Genomic DNA, 7,117 nt, shown 5'->3' with positions numbered 1-7,117 from the left:
TTTTGGCCATAACTCCCTGACGAGATGCCCTTGCCCTGAACGACAAGCGCTTCCCAGTTTGAGCCATTTGCTTTTAAAACCGACTCGCCCGAGCCCCCCAGCGTGCTCGCAGCGCGGGCCCCGCCGGGGCCAGCGGGGAGCTGCTGCTGCCCGGTACGCCGGCACCCCCCGGGCTTCCCGGCAGCGGCCCGAGTGCTCTGCGGGGGGCGCAGCGCCGCCGCCACCCGCCGCGCCTCTCGCTGCCCCCGGCCCCGCTCGGCAGCGCCGCGGCCGGGCACCGCGCAGGAGCCGCCGGGCACCGCGGGGCAGGAAGTGACGTCACTCGCGCTGGACACGCGCCGGAGCAGACCCCGCCCCCGCCAGCAGAGCCCGCCGGCCGTTTAACCGCCGCGCTCGCCGCTGAGGGAGGCGCTGTCCGCCGCTGCCGCGCTGAGGAGCAGCCTGTGCGCTCGGCTTCCCGCCCTCTGGTGGTTCGCTCCGTAGACAGCCGTACCGGGCCGCTGCCCGGGGCCCCGACCCCCCGATCCCCCTGCCCCGGGGCCCCGACCCCCCGATCCCCCGTCCCTGCCCCGGGGTCCCCCCCGATCCCCCTGCCCCGGGGTCCCCCCCGATCCCCCTGCCCCGGGGTCCCCCCCGATCCCCCTGCCCCGGGGGCCCCCCCCGATCCCCCGATCCCCCTGCCCCGGGGGCCCCCCCGATCCCCCGATCCCCCTGCCCCGGGGGCCCCCCCGATCCCCCGATCCCCCTGCCCCGGGGGCCCCCCCGATCCCCCGATCCCCCTGCCCCGGGGGCCCCCCCGATCCCCCGATCCCCCTGCCCCGGGGGCCCCCCCGATCCCCCGTCCCTGCCCCGGGGGCCCCCCCGATCCCCCGTCCCTGCCCCGGCCCACCGGCTGCCTCCCGCCGTCCCTTCCCTGAGGCGGGACCGTGCCCGCGCCCCTGCCGCGGGATGAAGAGGTTTTTCGGGTTCTGGAGGAAGAAGAAGGGGCAGCCGGCAGCGTCCGGCAGCGCCGCCAAGCCCTTCCCCACCGGTGCCTACGAGCTCCGGCTGCAGGAGCTGGGCAAGCTGCACCGTGCGGCCGCCCGTGGCGACCTGGGTCAGGTGCGGCAGAGACTGAAGAAATGCGGCATCGACGAGCGGGACACGGCGGAGCGGTAAGCGGCGGGGGGGCAGCAGCGCCGGGCGGTGCTGGGGCGGGGTGCGGGGGCTTGCGGGCAGCGCCGGGACCCGCAGGTGCAGCTGCAGCCGCCGGCAGCTCAAGGGCGCTGGGAGCGAACGGCAGCATCGCTGCGGGGAGCCTCAGCCTGGGCGGGGAGCCAGGCCTGTGCTGCCAGGAGCCCTTGGAGTCGGCCGAGCATCCCCCGTCTTGCCCCGGCCCCCTCCGTGCCCTCGTTCCCGGGGGTGCTGCCTTGCCTGGGGGCGCAGGAGCGGCAGGGGGCCGGCAGCAGCCTGGCCGGGGGGGGTTGCAGAAGGAGCCTCAGGGCCATTCTCCAGGCTCGCTTGGAAGGCAGAGTGCATGCACCTCCGAGGCTCGGCGTGCGGGGTTAGTAGTTGAGCTGAGCAAGCTGCACTGCCTCAGCTGGAGTAAAAGAGGGTAAGCACTGCGTTTAGGAAAGGGTAAATGTGCTGTGTATTGGTGCTGTGTGGACGGTTGCCTGATGTGCCTTTTGTGACTGTGATGTTGCAGCCAAAGCAACATCAGTCTGATTTTAGGTGGCAGTTACTTTGCTGTTTGCTCTGTGGCCTTGGTACAGCTAGTGCCTTGGATTGGAAAATCTGGGCAGTGCCATGCAGAGGGAGCTGCTGCTTCTGGCAGGTGGTGTGATGTGTGCTTTTGAGTCAAGCACAGCAAGTACTTGGCAGTTATATTTTAGGGAGAAGCCCTGGGCTGCAGCATAGCTCCTCATGATCCACCGTAAGCATAAGGGAATCAGCTGAAGTTTTTGGGTCTTGGATGTTTTGAGCTGTTAATGCCTTTTCTGAAAAGACTCTGAGTCAAAACATCCATGACATTCAGAGGAGATGCTGGTTTAATCGGAGTACTTCAGCATCCTGGGCTGTCTTTTTCTGAAGACTGGACTTTTGCCAGCCAGCTAGCTTATTGCCCTGAAAACACCTGAAACTGTCTAGATTTGTAGGAAGGCGATGAAGAGTGCAGCCAGTCAGCACGTGGGCTGTGTGCCTGAGTGTTGCCAGCCAGTATTTGTTTATGCAGCTGCAGGTGGGGGATGCCATTTAAGGTGGCTTGAGTGCACTTCTGTGCATAATTCAGCTGCCAGAGTCAAGGTGCCCGATGGCATTTATGGAAATAGTTCGGAAAGTTTCTCTCTTTTTCTTCTTACTGCTTCCTGATTCAGTCAGCAGTCAGTCACCAGCTCTTAGCAGACCCTGGTACGAAATTTCGCTAGTTTTTGCGTTTCAAGTTCATCTTGTCTAGAAAGCTTCTTTTCCTCTGAAGGGTTTCCTTCTGTGTGCCAGGCAATTATCAGTGTTATAACAGGACAAATAAAGTCACAAACTTTAAAAAACCAAGCCGGGGGCAGGGGGGGGAGAGGGAGGGAAGAAAGAAAAGGCAGCATACTATGATGAGCACGGTGGTGGTTTTGCCGTGATAATGCCCAGTGCTGAAAAGCGAGGCTGAGAGCAATTTGGTGGCCAGAGCCTGCCTACTTGCTGCAGCCACTGCCCTCTGTACCAGCCATGAGGGTTGCAAGGCCACCTGTGCCCTCTTAGTGCTTGTGGGTGTGATGTGTGTTGTGAGTGACCACCAGATGCAGTTGCGTTTCAGGGCTTCGTGTTGGAAGACTTGGTATCATTGGAAATAGAGGTGAAGAATAGGAAATAATGCAAAGTAACGGCAACAATGTGTGCATTGGTTGTATGAATATCTCAGGTTTGCTGCTCAGGATTTCCAAAAGCAAAATCCTGCACCAGGAGCATGGCAAGGATCACACCAACAGGTTCCTTCCATAAAGTGGGTCCTGTAGCCCATAAGACCTCCCGAAAGTGTGCCTGATACAGCATCAGTTAGGAGCAGGCAGCTTTCAGAGGTGGTCTAGCAAAACCTTCAGCCTCACTGACAGAGACGGGCACAACTCTGTAGTTGGAAGCACTGTGGGCACAATGCCAGCTAGTCATGGATCCTGGGTCAGAGCTCATCGCTAAGGGAGATTGACCCTGTCAGCTGCCTGTCAGACTGAACTCCAGCGCTTTCATTGCTTGGCTTGTAGCTGCTGGGTTGTCGGCTCAAGGGCCATTCAAAGTGTGTACTGCCAGCCTGCTGTTTCCCAGTGGGGTTGTTTCGTGGCTGCTCAGGCATCAGCAGTTCTCTTCTACTCTGTAGGTGATCAGCGTAGCAGCAGCAGGAGCAGGAACAGAATCTGGGCAGTGTCCCCAGGGCTGGGTGGCAGAAGAACTTCGGTGTTACTGGAGGCCTCTTGCAGGGACAGGCAACCCTGAGCACTGGTGTTCTCTGCCAGCCTGTTCCCTGAAGTGGATCTTCTGTGGAGCACAGCAGGCCTCGCTCCAAGCAGAGCCGTCTCCTGTTGACAGACTGAGAGGCTTGGTTGAGGAGGACAGCAACAAGTCCAAGTTTTCTGAAGGCTTTTCTGTTTGCAGAACTGATAGTGACTACTTGACGTCTGTCATGCTTCCTAGTGGTTGGTAGTAGCAGCTTTCAGATGATTGTGGACTCCTTCATAACCAGTTCTGGTTAGCTTTCAGATAATCTCAGTCAGTCGTTTCTTCAGAGATGAAGAATCCCGCATGTTTCCATGGGAATTTCTCAAAAAGTGGTGGTAGTTGCTCTTGAGCTACTCCTCTGTCAGTGCTCCAGTCTGTTCCCTGTCTGTAGCAAGACATTCCAAATTCTTTGAAGTTTTCTGTATTTCTCTCATCCTCATCTTTGTTGCAGTGGAGGAGGATGTCAGCTGCCCTGTAGCAAGTATCTGTGTTACAGATTACTGTGTTTCTGCATCACCTGCCACTGCATTTGTGTACCTCTCCCTTTCCATTCCCCCTTAGCCAGGGAGCTGTTGTGCTCCTGTCTCAGCAAGGTACCCAAACAATTGCAAGGCTAGTTGAGCTTTCCTAAATACAGAGAAGGACCTACCTGCAGCGATGTGGTTCAGAACCAGTGCTGGTGTTCCCCTCAGTTCTTGAGGAACTGTGGGATTGTTACTGCATCTCCTTCAAGGGAGGAAGGTCCCAGCTGTTTTCTAGCTTGTCTTCTGCTCTGTTGGGACAGGTGTCCTGCAGAGCAGCAGGTGCTTTGCTTTTGCACAGAGTGAAGCTTGTGCTGATTTGTGCCTCTGATTTAGGGGGAAACACATGCAAGGACTTTCTGGGCAATTTCTTTCAGTATAAGTAGGCTGGTTAATTGACATCAGACCTAAGATGTTCTGTGGTTTGAAGGAGGGGGTTTTTGTTTGTTTTTTTTTCCTCTGGCAAGGCTTTAACTTGAAGAAAAGAGTTTCATTTTCTTATGCTGGTCATGTATTATGGAAACACAGTATTCCCTCCCTGGAGAGGACTTCCTCTGTAGTAGGCTTATTATGACTATCGTAGTTACACGTATCTGAAGGGTCGGGTATTACTTTCCTGTACTCAGGCTTACAGTGTTCTGCTGTCTGGTTTGCTGCATGTAATGGGGGGCACTTTGGTGCAAGTGAGTACTTGGTTTTGTTGCAGTAGTAAGCAAGCTAGAGAAAAAGCAGAAATCCTCGAAGTGCAGGGAAATGCTAATACTCTTTATATAAAGCCCATCTACATCTCTGAGACACTTCTGGCACGTGAATAATCCTAGAACTTAGAGGGTTGCTTGCCATAGTTCTCAGATTCCCAAGCTTTGGTCTTTTTTGCTGTGCCACAGGTGTAGTCCTGCTGGAGGCAGTGACCACCACCTGGGCACAGGAATCTGTGCAGATTAAGTTCTAGAGTGAAGGAAATGGCAGCTTACTAAGCAGATGCTGCGGAGGGGTTTTGCTGGCCAGTCTCGGGTGTTTGGTGCGCAACTGCTGTTACTGGTAACAGAATGAGAAATCTTTTCTTAAGCTTGCTTTGTGCAAAGTGAAACTTGTGGTCATAACAATTTACCACAGCCTGAAATTATTTCTCTAGTTGTCTGTTTGTGCTAATTTAATATGTTTAACTTTTAGGACACCTCTGCATCTCGCTTCTGCGAATGGCCATGTGAATGTTGTTACATATCTCGTAGAAAACAAGTGTAAACTAAATCTTACTGACAGTGACAACAGATCACCACTGATGAAGGTATGTGGAATATGTTATGCTCTTTCAAGTGGGGCTTGTCAACTGTGCATTAAATGAGAGGTGGCTGGAAGGATTCTTTACACAGCTCTGTGTAGAAGCATGCATGTTGTAATCAGCGTGGAATAGGCATATGTTAGCTCAGCTTTGAAGGTGCTCTTATTTTCCAGCATTGGGAAGCTGGGGCAATTGTAACAGAGTGCTGGCAGTTCTTCCTTTTTTGCGTGTTGTTCCCAGGCTGTACAGTGCCAGCAAGAAGAATGTGTAGCTATTCTGCTAGAGCACGGTGCCAACCCCCATCTGGCGGATGCTGACGGCAACACTGCCCTTCACCTTGCTGTCCGATCTCCTAATACAACCGTAGCGGGGCTGTTACTTGAGCATAATGCCAATATTGATGCTCGGAATAAGGTAAATTTTTGTATTTGTTGAAGAAGTTCTTTCAAAAAGTTGTACTAGTATTTCTCTTGTAGGGTTTTTTTTCTTTTATTTTTAAATGTATTTATCTGTCCTTTCAGGAGGGAAACACTCCGCTTATTCTTGCTATCTCTGAACGTCATGAAGATATAGCAGAGTTTCTTCTGCAGAGAGGAGCTGATGTGCATGCTCGAGATCACTGTGAAAGGTGAGTGGTTTGTCAAAACTCTGCATGGGTCTCTTTAGTATTCTTTAGGTTGGATTAATCAGAGGCATGAGAGTGAGCTCTGAAAAAACCCGGGGAGCCACACAGCAGCTATTTCTGTGTGACTTGTGAAAGCACATCTGCGCTTGGCTGTTGTCATACCTCAGTGGGTGCTTTCCTCGTTGAGGGTTACAAGAAGGCATTGTCTGTGGTGGCCCTTCTGGCAGGAAACATGCTGTTAGCTCAGCAGCACTGCCTCAATTTGAAAAAACATCTCCTGCATAGTGGCGTAGTTTGTACGTGAGTGTTGTCTATGTGGAAGCTTTGTCTGAAGATCGAACGTTTGCTTGTTTTGACTCCCTCTTGCATTTTATGGTTGCTCTTAATATTTAATGAAAACTGCTTTTTCTTTTGCTCATTCAGTAATGAGGAAAGTAGTTTTTGAGAGCAAACAGGAATAAAAATAATTACAGTGTCTGTGTCAAATGATCTACTTCATAACATATTTTTGGTGTTTCAGAACCCCACTTATGACTGCAGCATCTGGTGGACAGCTTAATTTAATAAAAGTTCTTCTTCGATATGGTGCTGATCTTTTCCATAAAGACAGTAACGGATGGACAGCTGAGGATTATGCTGTTACTCATGGATATTCTAGGTAAATTTTTGACTTTATTGTTAGAATAGGTTGTCAGTTGTCAGTGTGGCTTTTGAATGTTTTTGGTAATAGCAGCAAGGTTTAATGGTGTGTTGAAAGCTTCAGGACAGACAGTGCTCGGCGACGTCTTCTGATACGTATTGTTCCCTGTGTCTACTATTAATCTGGATGTTGAAGAAAATTTCCGCCCCGAATTGTCTGTTAGATGTCAAGTTTTGATGCTAAACTTGCACCTGCCCAATACAAACTCTAAAACATGTCTGCATCCTACAGTTACCCAGAGGTAGAATGTGGCAAACTGAAATGCATGTCAGTCCTCTCCTCAGACCAGCACCATTGTCCTTACTGACTTCCACTACAATGAGCAGGAACTACCAGCCTTTTCTTTCAGAGATCTAACATATCCCTTTTGTTAAAATCTTAAGCAGTTTCACCCCTCTTATGGATAGCTTTGTACCTGTGCGTATCCCTTCTCTAAGGTGGTTATGTGTGCTTAACAGCTAGGCTGAAAATACTGTGCCGAGCTGGAGCTAATAGCTTCATAGGTGTGGATATGCACCTCTAGAGTG

At 52.6% G+C, this 7,117-nt stretch overlaps 1 pseudogene; it reads left to right on the top strand.

Moving 5' to 3' along the window:
• Positions 1-829: 829 nt before the first annotated feature.
• The window catches only part of LOC129734640 (ankyrin repeat domain-containing protein 26-like), a 55,559-nt pseudogene continuing 49,271 nt past the window's right edge, over positions 830-7,117 (top strand).

This window comes from Falco cherrug, chromosome W, assembly GCF_023634085.1.
Source record: "Falco cherrug isolate bFalChe1 chromosome W, bFalChe1.pri, whole genome shotgun sequence".
Classification (NCBI taxonomy): Eukaryota; Metazoa; Chordata; class Aves; order Falconiformes; family Falconidae; genus Falco; species Falco cherrug.
This window is presented reverse-complemented; position numbering and strand designations above follow the sequence as displayed.